This window comes from Ictalurus punctatus, chromosome 8 (assembly GCF_001660625.3).
Source record: "Ictalurus punctatus breed USDA103 chromosome 8, Coco_2.0, whole genome shotgun sequence".
NCBI lineage: Eukaryota > Metazoa > Chordata > Actinopteri > Siluriformes > Ictaluridae > Ictalurus > Ictalurus punctatus.
This window is the reverse complement of record NC_030423.2, coordinates 9,516,668-9,529,412: the sequence shown is the minus strand read 5'-3', so window position 1 is coordinate 9,529,412 and position 12,745 is coordinate 9,516,668. Positions and strand designations below refer to the sequence as shown.

General features: G+C 40.4%; 1 pseudogene; it reads right to left on the bottom strand.

The window, feature by feature from the left end:
* Positions 1 to 2,052: 2,052 nt before the first annotated feature.
* Positions 2,053 to 5,184, bottom strand: LOC108268526 (tubulin beta chain-like; annotated as a pseudogene).
* Between the last annotated feature and the right edge of the window lie 7,561 nt (positions 5,185 to 12,745).

The window sequence follows — 12,745 nt, the reverse complement described above, 5'->3', positions numbered from 1 at the left end:
CCATACGTGGGACTAATAGATGAACCCATAAGGAAACAAGACTCTATTCATAAAAGAAAATTTGCACAAACTAAAGGCAGAAAAAAAACATTTAACCCCAAAATAGTTCTTTTGTGAGATCACAAAACACATCAATGCTGAACACAGGTAGCCCCAAAACATTTTTGGCTACCAGCAAAAGGAGTTAATATGCAAGTCATTCAGGGTGGATTTATCTTTAATTTACAGAACTGAGCTCTAGAGTTTATACCATGTGTTGAGTCCCCACCTGTTGAGTTTTTCAATATTTCAATTTGCTTCTGGAACACACATAAAGCTTAGTACTACAAAATGTGCTAGTCACATTTTAGTTTTACATTTTATGTATTGTGAGCAGGCATTAAAGTGAATTAGTCAAGTTTTGTATTTGGAAATGGTTGTAAGAGCAGTAATAAATCCTGCTGTAATTTTTCCTACAGCACTCACTACCTGTGTGTTACGCCTACCAGGCACTATCACAGCATGGATATCTTTACCAACTATGACCTGCTGGATCTCAGTGACACAAAAGTGGCAGATGGTCACAAAGCCAGCTTCTGCCTCGAGGACACAGACTGCAATGAAGGTACGGCAGGTGTTATGATTATGGTGCTGATATGCATAGGCCTGGGCTGCACATATGGGTCTGATTTTGCATTTTATCTGTGAAATGCAGATGTAGGACAGCTGGATTTGAATCATCAGCAAAATGTACCATTTTAAGGAAAAAGTAAGGTTTCAATTCCAGCTTGCACATCTGGATATAAAGGTATATACAGGTTTTAGAGCAACATATGCTACCAACCAAAATCCATCCCATCTTTATTTCTGACTATAACTGCATAAATGAGCAGGTATACAAGTGTTCCTATTAAAGTGGACAGTGACTGTAGCTTTGATTTTGAAAAAAAAAGGTTTATTAAACTGACATTGCACACAATGATATACTGAACGAGGGGAGATACACCTGTAGGATTCATTAGTTAATATTAACATAAACTGGTCAGTCATTTGTTTATTTAGCACTTTCTTCCTCCAAAATGTGTAACGCATTTCGCTGGCTCTGTCTCTCACAGGTTATACTAAACCCCAACTTTGAGGTAGCAGAAAGTGACTTCACCAATAACACCATGCGCTACAATTGCGAATACGATGGTCATCGAATCTGGCTGCATCAGTGCCACTTAGGTAACTACTAACCCTATTTGTATAGATTTGCAGTGTTTAGACTTTTCACTTTTCAAGACATCCCACCATTAATTAGCTCATTATTTATTATCTACCTTATATGTTTCTTCTTAGCAATACAATCATTTTATTTAATATTTTGTTCTTAGGTGATTCATACAGCGAAGAAGCAGAGAAGGAGATGAACTTTATCCTGGTCAGCTGAATAATCAGATCTTATAACACCAATCACCATCACCAGGAACTGCTTTAAGCCATAATGAGAATAGCTTTATAATATACCTAACTATTTATTCTTACTGAATAGTTTTAATATAGCATCCACCAAGACCAAATCAGAGATATCTCTTTACCAACATCTGAGGAGTTCTGTGGAATACCATGGACAACAGTACGCAAAAATGCTAGCTAGGCAAGGTCGTGGCACGGAAAACAGGGTCGATATACAAAACATGAAATGAAGCATACAGCGAGGGACTGGTAGCGGAGAAACCAGTAAACTAAACTAACGGACATGGACTAGGAAACATGACATGACATGACATGACATGACATGACATGACATGAACTGAACTCAGACTATGGTTATCTAACATACGGCTTCGAAGCTAAACTACGATAATATTCCGCACTGAGTGTTGCGAGGCATGCGGTATATATGCTGATATGATTACCCTCGTAACCGCTAACAGCTGAGGGTAATCTGGACATACGTGACAAGACAACCAATGACAAGACGGGGAGGAGACGTGACCTAAACAATAACAAAGAGCACATGTTGAACTGTCACTGCTGTCAACATTGGAAAAGCAGGTGCTCGCGCATTCGCGCTAGGAGCACGCTGCTTCAAGGGGGAATCATGACAGGATCCATTTCAACAAAGTCGCTGCTGTTTTTGTTCTGCACATTGAGCATCTGTTCATCCACCTCCTTCATGGGCATGCGGCTACGGAAAACGGCGGCCACCGTGAGGTAGCGGCCGTGGCGTGGGTTGCAAGTGACCATCATGTTCTTGGCATCGAACATCTGCTGGGTTAATTCAGGCACAGTGAGGTCATGGTATTACTGGCTACCCCTGCTAGTCAGTGGGGCAAAACCAGACATAAAAAAGTGCAGACGGGGGAAGGGCACCATGTTGACAGCCGGTTTGCGCAGGTCAGCATTGAGCTGCCCAAGGAACCTCAGACATGTTGTGACTCCACTCATGGTGGCAGAGACTAAGTGGTTGAGGTCACCGTAGGTTGGTGTTGTGAGCTTGAGGGTGCGGAAACAGATGTCATACAGGGCTTCGTTGTCTATGCAGAACGTCTCGTCCGTGTTCTCTACCAGCTGGTGGACAGACAGTGTGGCATTATAAGGCTCCACCACTGTATCCGAGACTTTGGGTGAGGGGACAACGCTGAAGATATTCATAATGTGGTCAGGGTACTCCTCACGGATTTTGCTGATGAGCAGTGTGCCCATGCCTGAGCCAGTACCACCACCAAGTGAGTGGGTGAGCTGGAAGCCCTGGAGGCAGTCGCAGCTCTCTGCCTCCTTTTGCACTACTTCCAGGACAGAGTCCACCAGCTCAGCACCTTCTGTGTAGTGGCCCTTGGCCCAGTTAATACCAGCACCACTCTAGCCTGTGGAGAAGTGTTGATTATTACATGCAGAGTTACAGCTAGCAGGAAATAGCAGGTGAATCAAAATGAGGCACAAGACAGATATGACTATCTCATTTACTGCTTTGCATCTGTATGCAGTTATAGAGTTCTGTGTAATAATTACCGAAAACAAAGTTGTCAGGCCTGAAAATTTGCCCAAAAGGTCCAGACCTCTCACGGAGTCCATGGTACCCGGCTCCAAATGTACCAGAACAGCACGGGGGACATACTTGCCACCTGAAAGGATCAAAAAATGAATAAAAATTACAGAATATGTATTATATGTATTAAAAAAGGTTATAAAAAAAAAAGTACATAACCTTGAAATAGCTCACCTGTAGCTTCATTGTAGTATACATTAATTGTGTTTAGCTGAAGATCACTGTCGCCATGGTAACTGCCTGTAGGGTCAATCCCATGCTCGTCACTTATGACTTCCCAGAACTGAGAGCACACAAAAATGCTCAGAGGTCGGGGGTGTCCACTTACGCATTAATACATCCCCATCAAAGTAATACGCTGTAGAACAATGAGGTAAGTGTGCCTTATCTACAGCAGCGAGCAGTGAGAGAGCGAACTCTCCGTTTTCTGGGCAGCCGCAAGCTGTTCTCGCCCAACACTCCATTTATCACACTCTTCTTCCAATACTGAAGTTTTAGATTCGGGAAGAACCCCAGGACATGAACACAAATCTTGGTTTTCAAACAAGGGATTGTCACTACACATAAAAGAGTCTAAAATATCGACAGCACCTTTCATTTTGCGAGCTTGGGAACGTGTCCCTACACAGGAACTGAAGACAGAGGGAAACTCATGTAAGCTCATCGCTCTCATGCAACACGGGAGCGTCTGTTACAGCAGGAAAATGGAAAACCTTTCCACTGGCTAAATCATTACCCAAAATAAACGAAACTCCCTTAACTGGCAACTAAGGTCGAACTGCAACCTTAACGAAGCCAGACACAACCTCAGAACGAAGATAAACCATATGCAATGGGGCCTTCACTACACCAAGTTCAATACCCTGAACTAGAACATCTGCACCACAGCTGGAGTGTTCAGACAAAGGAAGGACACCTTCCAGCATAAAGGACTGAGCTGCTCCGGTATCTCTCAGAATACACAGTGGTTTACGATCCGAATCGGTATCGGAGAGTGAAACTACACCATCCAGAATAAAAGGTTCAAATGCAGTCTCAGCTGAAGGAAGTGAATGCAAACTGTCACAGTGTTGTTGTACATGCATTAAAGCCACACTCTGTTTTGCGCATTAAAACGGGACAAGCAGCAATGAGGTGACCAGATTTGCGACAGTAAAAACATTCACGACTCACTAGCACTTTTAAATGCGCTCACAGGAGCTTTCGAACTGTAGCTGCAATCAGAAATATCATGCCGCGGAGGGGAAAATACAGTTTTGTGCGTGAGCACAAACTCAGCCAAAACGGCAGCATCAGTGAGCAAATAGACTCATTCAAATAAACCACAATTTTGTCAGAAATACAAGTCTTAAATTCTTCAAGCAGGATCAATTCTTTTAACTGGTCTAAAGTAACGACCTTATTTGCGGCGCACCACTTATCAAATAAATCAGACTTTTCACGCGCAAACTCAATATATGTTTGGTTGGCGGTTTTGGCATGCTTTCGAAATTTCTGCCCATAAGCTTCGGGGACAAGTTCATAGGCCCGTAACACAGCCGATTTAACTGTTTCATACTCCAAGCTTTGTTCCAACGTTAGAGCAGAACATACTTCTTGAGCTTTTCCCACAAACTTGCACTGTAGCAATAAAGACTAAATATTTCTAGGCCACTGCAGAGTGGCAGCAATGCGCTCAAACACAGGGAAATAGGTGTCCACCTCACTTTCCCTAAACATAGGAACTAACGCAATGTGTTTACTAACGTCAAAACCAGCAGGACTTGCAGAGGAGGTGCCACGATACGCAAGCTTAGCACAGGCAATGACTGATGAACAGGTACAGGAAGCGCAGGTGCCGGAGACGCAGGTACAGGAAGCGCAGGTGCCGGAGACGCAGGTGAACTGAGAGCTGGCCTGTTTTGCAACTCCAGCTGCTTCAGCTTTATCTCCTTCTTGGTCTCCAGCTCCAGTGTTTGGAACAGCAGTAGATGAGCTTGGTACTGCTGACGACTTAACTCAAGGTCAAGTTTCTTTTGTTGCAGCGCAAGCATGTGTTCCTCTAATGGAGAGTCTACTACCACGCGATCTATGTGCGTTGGTTCCTCGGGCTTGGCCCCAGCCTCCGCTGTAGCCAAATCCTCGGAACCACTGACCGGTGATGGGACACCCGTCTCGGTAGGCTCAAGCATGACTCGCTGTTTCACAAACTCCTCATACAGCAGCTTTTTGAGGTCTCACTTAGTGGCGCTCCGTGCAACTAATATGCTGTAAAAGTCCGCAAGTAGCAACAGATCATCCTTACAGCATCGCTCAAACTGCTTTAAAAAAATTAATTCAGTTCACCCTGTACTATATTGAAAACACATTATTAACACATTGTTTGATGTTTTACTTTGTGCATTTAATTTATTTTTTTAAAATAATCATTTATCATTTAATATCTGATGACTGCATCACACTCCAAAAAGTGTATAGAATATCATTATCAGAATATCATATAAAAGTTCATTTTTTCCAATAATTTAATTCAAAAAGTGAAACTTTCATATATTATAGATTCATTACACATAAGGTGAAATATTTCAAGCCTTTTTAAAAAAAAAAAAAAATCTGGATGATTACGGCTTACAGCTCATGGAAATCAAAAATCCAGTATCTCAAAATATTACACGATGGCTGTTTTGTCCAGAAACTATTTGAAATGTTGACTTGTCGGACCACAAAACATGATCCTACTATGCTACTGTCCATCTGATGAGACCGAGCCCAGAGAAGTTGGCGGCGCTTCTGGACAGTGTTGATGTACGGCTTCTGCTTTGCATAGTAAAGAATTAACTTGCGTTTGTGGATGCAGCGGCAAATGGTGTTGACTGACAAACGTTTACCAAAGTATTCTCGAGCCCATGTCAGGATCTCCATTACAGACTCATGACGGTTTTTAAGACAGAGTTGTCTGAGGGATAGGATATCACATGCATTCAGAAGTGGTTTTCTGCCTTGCCCTTTATGCACCGAGATTTCACCAGATTCCTTAATTATATTCTGCACTGTAGAAAGTGAAAATCCCAAAATCCCACCGATTTGTCTTTGGGGAATGTTATTTTCAAAGTGTTGGATTATCCTCTGATGCATATGTTGGTAGATTGGCGAGCCTCGACCCATCCTTGCTCTTGAAGGACTAGGCCTTTTTTAGAGGTTCCTTATATACTATGATTAGATGATTGCCTCACCTGTTTCACATCACCTTCATATTTCAACTTGTTACATCGCTTTTTGGAAGGTTTTGCATGCATCAATTTCAAAATAAACATTTATCTTCAAAACAGTATGCAGCTGATTAGGTAAAATCTCAAACAGATTGTATTTATAAATTTTTTGTTTAAAAACAAGTCAAAGTACATTTACAAATCACTCCTGTTTGTTGTTGTAAGCATTTTCCATACTGTCCCAACTTTTTCGGAACTGGGGTTGTATTTTTCTCATATGAATTCATACAGGTGCCAATAATTGTTTCACACCTATATTTAACAAAGATTTTTTTTTATAAACCTGTGTTTTGTTTGCAGTTGTTTGATTCCATGAGAGCAGGGTATTTTTATGATTTTTTTTTTAACAAAGTTCAAAAGGTTCAACAATAAACATAATTTTTCACAGCCTTCTTTGCTCACATTTAAAATAAATAAATATATACAAATATATATATATATATATATATATATATATATATATATATATATATATATATATATATATATTCAGAAATATTATTCAAAATGCCGCTCTTTCCCTACAATTAGCACTCAATTACAACATGTGCTCAGCATATGTGATAACCTTTTCAAAATTATTAGAAAAGCATCCACGACGATTCCCTCAAGAAGCTGCTGAGAAAATGCCACAAACTCACAAAGCAGTCAATGAAATGTTGAAGAATGGGAAATATAATATAGATTTATTTAACAATTCAGGTAAATGCATAATGATATATTGTATGTTTTGAGGGTGATGGGTAGTGTTTCCTCCGGGCTGTCTGGTTTCTTCTCATTTCCCAAAAAACGTACTGGAAGGTGGATTGATATGACTGAGTGTGTGAATGTGTGAGCATAATGCCTTATGATGAACTGGTATGTAATCCAGGGTGTACTCCTGCCTCATGCCCTGTATAGGCTCGAGATCCACCCCAACCTTTACCAAGATAAAGGGATTACTAAAGATGAATGATTGAAAATGTGTCTTATTTCCTAAGTTTTTATGACTTTTTTTTTTTTTTCCATTTCCAGATTTGTCCAAACTTAGTACTGCATAGAGCAAAAATATGATAAAGGGACAAATAAAGCATGAGTCTTCAGAATAATCATGGGAAGTGTTGATTGCAAAGCTGAAGCCTGAGGAAAATAGGAAGCAACCAAGAGAGTTTTGCTGCTGGCTGCTTTTTGAGTGTTGAATGCTTATCTTAATTTAGTGCATTTAGGAGTAGCTGCTCAAAGAACACATCTTATGTCATTGAAATAATCTCTTCTACAATGGAAAAAAAAGCTGTCATGTCTTATAATGAAGTGAGATACAGTAGACAATAGACATAAACATATAAATCCTAGCACTATCCTAGACTATTATTGAGTCTGAGAGTTTCTAAACATAATCCACTTGATCATAAATCTGCTCTTGTTCTGATGATATATCACTAGAATCTGCATGGTCCTTGACAGTTAATAACTTTCATCTGTGAGACCTAATGTCAAAATATTGCTGGAGACTCTGGTGAATGGGCCTATTCTTTTGTGAGTTTATGGCTTGTCCATGTCTATAATGTATTTTTATCAATGTCTAAAGTATTTGTCTAGCCCCCCTCCTGTAGTCTATCTGTCCGTCTCTTTCACTGTCTCTTTCTGTGCAGAAACTGCAGTCCACGTCAAAGACACTTTTGCAGATTCGCACCAGATGGTGAAATGTAAGCAGAGAGTGCTGTGCTACACAGACCATGTTCATGACTGATGTGTGCGGGCACAGGAAGGAAACAGTGAAAAGAGAGGGGGGATTGAAAAGATTAAAAAAAGAGGCTGATTGAGTCTTTGAAAGGATAAGCTCACTGAGAAAGGTACTGTTAAAGGTATTAGCAAAAAAGCATGATTTAGAAAAATGCATTTGCTGTTAAATTAATCATTATGACAAATTAAGGGCCATATTCAGAATTGAGATACACTCTCCGAAATAATAGTATGGTACTAAACTGTAACTATCCTTGTTGCAAGGGTAGTGCTCTCAATCAAGGATACATCATTTATACCTTTTAATATGCATCTTTCATCTGGAAACATGAATACAGTGCATCCGGAAAGTATTTATAGCACTTCACTTTTTCCACATTTTGTCATGTTTCACTCTTATTCCAAAATGGATTAAATTCATTATTTTCCTCAAAATTCTACAAACAATACCCCATAATGACAATGTGAAAGAAGTCTGTTTGAAATCTTTGCAAATTTAAAAAAAATTAATAAAAACAAAAAAGCACATGTACATAATGTAACGGAACGGAGACTGGAGGCGGGTGCAGGTGCAGATCAAAAGTCTTTATTAAACACTAAACTCAAAATCAAAGTAAACGCGGTCTTCGCTGGCAAACAAGAAACGTGGTATACAGTGAGATCATTCAAGGCATGGAAACGACCGACACAAATAATACAACCAATAATACTGAGCCCCGTGCTCAGTAACCAAGGCGTTTAAATCCCGAACATTATCAAACTCAAAACATAGACACTGTGGCAAATGAAAGTCACTTCAATAAATGTTCAGCAGGAACCCAAACAATGTCATGTGACTCGTCAGGAGCCGAGCCACAGTGCCCTCTGCTGGCTGTAGCGTAACACATAAGTATTCATAGCCTTTGCCATGACGCTCAAAATTGAGTTGAGGTGCATCCTGATTCCACTGATCATCCTTGAGATGTTTCTACAACTTGATTGGAGTCCACCTGTGGTAAAGTCAGTTGATTGGACATGATTTGGAAAGGCACACACCTGTCTATATAAAGGTCCCACAGTTAACAATGGATGTCAGACCACAAACCAAGCCATGAAGTACAAGGAATTGTCTGTAGACCTCCGAGACAGGATTGTATCGAGGCACAGATCTAGGGAAGGGTACAGAAACATTTCTGCAGTATTGAAGGTCCCAATGAGCACAGTGGCCTCCATCATCCGTAAATGGAAGAAGTTTGGAACCATCAGGACTCTTCCTAGAGCTGGCCGCCCGGCCAAACTGAGCGATCGGGGGAGAAGGGCTTTAGTCAGCAAGGTGACCAAAAACCCAATGGTCACTCAAACAGAGCTCCAGCGTGTCTCTGTGGAGAGAGAACCTTCCAGATGAACAACCATCTCTGCAGCACTCCACCAATCAGGCCTGTATGGTAGAGTGGCCAGACGGAAGCCACTCCTCAGTAAAAGGCACATGACAGCCCACCTGGAGTTTGCCAAAAGGCACCTGAAGGACTTTCAGACCATGATGAAACAAAGATTGAACTCTTTGGCCAGAATGGCAAGCGGTGGTGGAAGCATCATGCTGTGGGAATGTTTTTCAGAGGCAGGAACTGGGAGACTAGTCAGGATCGAGGGAAAGATGAATGCAGCAATGTACAGAGACATCCTTGATGAAAACCTGCTCCAGAGCACTCTGGACCTCAGACTGGGGCGAAGGTTCATCTTCCAACAGGATAACGACCCTAAGCACACATTGTTGCCTCTTGAATAGTGAGTAGTGAATAGTGAACACTGTAGGAAGTAATTTTACTAGCAGCTTCTCTCAAAGCTCTGAAAATGTATGGAATGGGTTTGTGCTGAAAGCTTACTATAGTGTAAGAGCATTTATTGAAAATCTCAAATTGTGTAATGTTGTTGACTTTGAAAAATACTCCATACAAACTTTCTCTGCTTTCTCTTTAGCAGTAAACCATCACTTTAGAATAAGGACTAGATTTCAGTCATTAGTTAGAATAAGGACTATTTAAAGTCATAACAGTAACAAAGGTAGTTCTTTGTCACTGACCCAGTCTAAGGTGCGTCTAAAGGGTGGTGCGAGGACAGGGGAAGGCCGGGTGGAGGTCCTGAATTGCTCTGCGTGGGGTACAGCGTGTGATGACCACTGGAGCTTGCAGTCGGCTAGCGTGGTATGCAGAGAATTGGGCTTCGGTACTGCTAAAGAGGCTCTGACTGATGCACGCATGATCCAAGGTGGATTACACTGAGCAATGAGCACCTAACTTTTAGCTTGAAAAGAAAGTGTTTAGCCATTATAGGCTGATGTAATGAAATACTGATAATTTCCTTGTAAGCTTTCTGAATAGAGCATGCCTGCATGTGAAACTATTATAAGCCATTTTTGTGCAAACTTATTATTGTGCATCGTTATCGGTGGTGTAACCTTCATTTTGCTCATATTAATGATAAAATCCAATATTGTGTAATGGTAACCTGACCATAGGCATGGGACACATCTACATGAATGAGGTACGGTGCTGAGGGAATGAGAAGAGATTGTGGGATTGCCCTCATAACAACATCACTGCTAAGAAGTGCAAACACACGGAGGATGCTGCAATGAAGTGCAACGCCCCTTACATGGGCTTTGAAAAAAGGGTTAGAATCTCTACTTCTAGATGCATAGGATTAGTTTAGCTTAATAGTTTGAATTACAACACGTTTTTTTCTGATGGGTCTGATATCTTTTATAAACTTATTGTCAACTCAGAGGTCAACCAAGTTACACTTGTTTTGTTACATTTTAATCAATCACTTATTTATATAGTCAATTATGAATATTTGATGGCATACATTTTGTTCATCACTGAGCTGACAAAGAAATCAATCAAAGATACTTTTTCCTGAAAGTATGTAAATTAATTTTAGAATATATATATATATATATATATATATATATATATATATATATATATATATATATATATATATATATATATATATATATATATATTATTTATTTTTATTTATTTTTTTTTTTTTACACTTTCAGTAAAACGCACAATGACTGATGTTTAGTGTACCCTTAAATGTAGAATCACCCCATGATCTTTCATGGATGCACTACCTAGTGACATTAAATGAATCACTGGATTGAACAGCCTTTTACTTTTCTTTGCTCTTTGTTACTTTTCTCTAAACTCATCGTAGATCCGTATAACTGGAGGCTGTACACAACTGGAGGGCCGGGTGGAGATTCTGGCCACTAATACTGATGCTTTAGGGGAGTGGGGCCTGATCTGTGGGGATGACTCGACTTTTCAAGAGGCCATGGTGGCATGCAGGCAGCTGGGACTGGGACATGCTAGCAGCGGCCTTTCAAGAGAGCCGAATTTCAAGAGAAACAGAATTTCAAGAGCATGTGTATTATATCAGAGGTACCATCTCAGTGAGCAGAGACATATTTGCTCAATCTAACATGCCTGGCTTTAATATTCAGACTTTGGAATTATTTTTGGCAAAAGGGAAAAGTTTTGCATCAAGATGTATCTGCTTTGACCTTACTGAAGATTAACAATCTATAGCTGTGTATCTTAAAAACATAGAATTGTCAGATAGAGACATATATGTACTGTGCAGGGAGGTAGTTGCCAAAAGTATGGATCTGCTCCTGTGCCTTAAAGAAGCAGAGTATTAAACAGGAGTGGGTATCTATAACAACTTGCTGAGACTGTAGCATAAGTTATCTCAGAACAAGAAACAAAACACACAGAGACTATTGTGCAATGCAAAGCGGGTTGCATTTGTAGGTTCAAGATGTATACTGACAGGTTCCAGATGCTGGAGCACTCAGAAGTACAACAAGGCTGTCATTTTCATAACTATAAAGCTTAAGCACTTGTTGTACTGTAGAATAAAATCCTCCTTAATTAGCGATGCGTTGTTCATGAAAAAAGTCAGCTGCTCAAGTCAACTCTTTATTTGAGAATGGTTGGTAAATGAAGACTAGATCATATGACCTTTTTATTACTATTAAAAGTATTTTTGGAAATGCAGAACCATGTTATAATACCAAGGACTGGCATTTGGCAAATGAGTTAAATATTTTGCATCAGGCACTTCTGTGGCAGACAACAAAGTAAATTAACAACATAGGGAAGAAAATTGGTTTATTCCATTGATAATGGACCACAAACTGGTCATAACTCATTATTACAGTAGAGATTGTTAGATCATTGTGTATGATTTGTATTACAACCTGCTAGTTTTGGAATGGGAAGTTTTGTTTGTGTGCTGTGCCATATTTTCTGTGCAGCTCCGGACTCCTGCCCCGAGTTTCCAGCCTGCCCTAGCCTGCCTTGCCTGCCTCCCAGGATGATATCACTGAGAGGCAGCCATATCTGAAGCGGAAGAAGAGTGAGAATGGTGTGGGATGTTGGAGGTGGTTAAGTGTGATTTGTTGCTAGGTGATTGTTTGTTTTGTGCTGCTAGGAGATTGTTTGGTTTGTGTTGTTTGCCCTTGTGGCTGTATAACAATTCTATATTCTTGCCTGGGGGTTGACTGTGATTTTGGTTGTTCTTGTATCTGGATGTGTATGCTCTTCATCAGAGTATACACGTTCACGTGGTTCACTGGCGGTAGGGGTGTGGCGGTAGGGAAGTATTTGTATTTTCTTTGTGATTTTTTTTTAGGTAAGCTAGCTATCTAACAATACAAGACACCCCCCCCCCCCCCCCCCCCCCCAAGTTATGCCTTGTTTGGTTCTTTGTA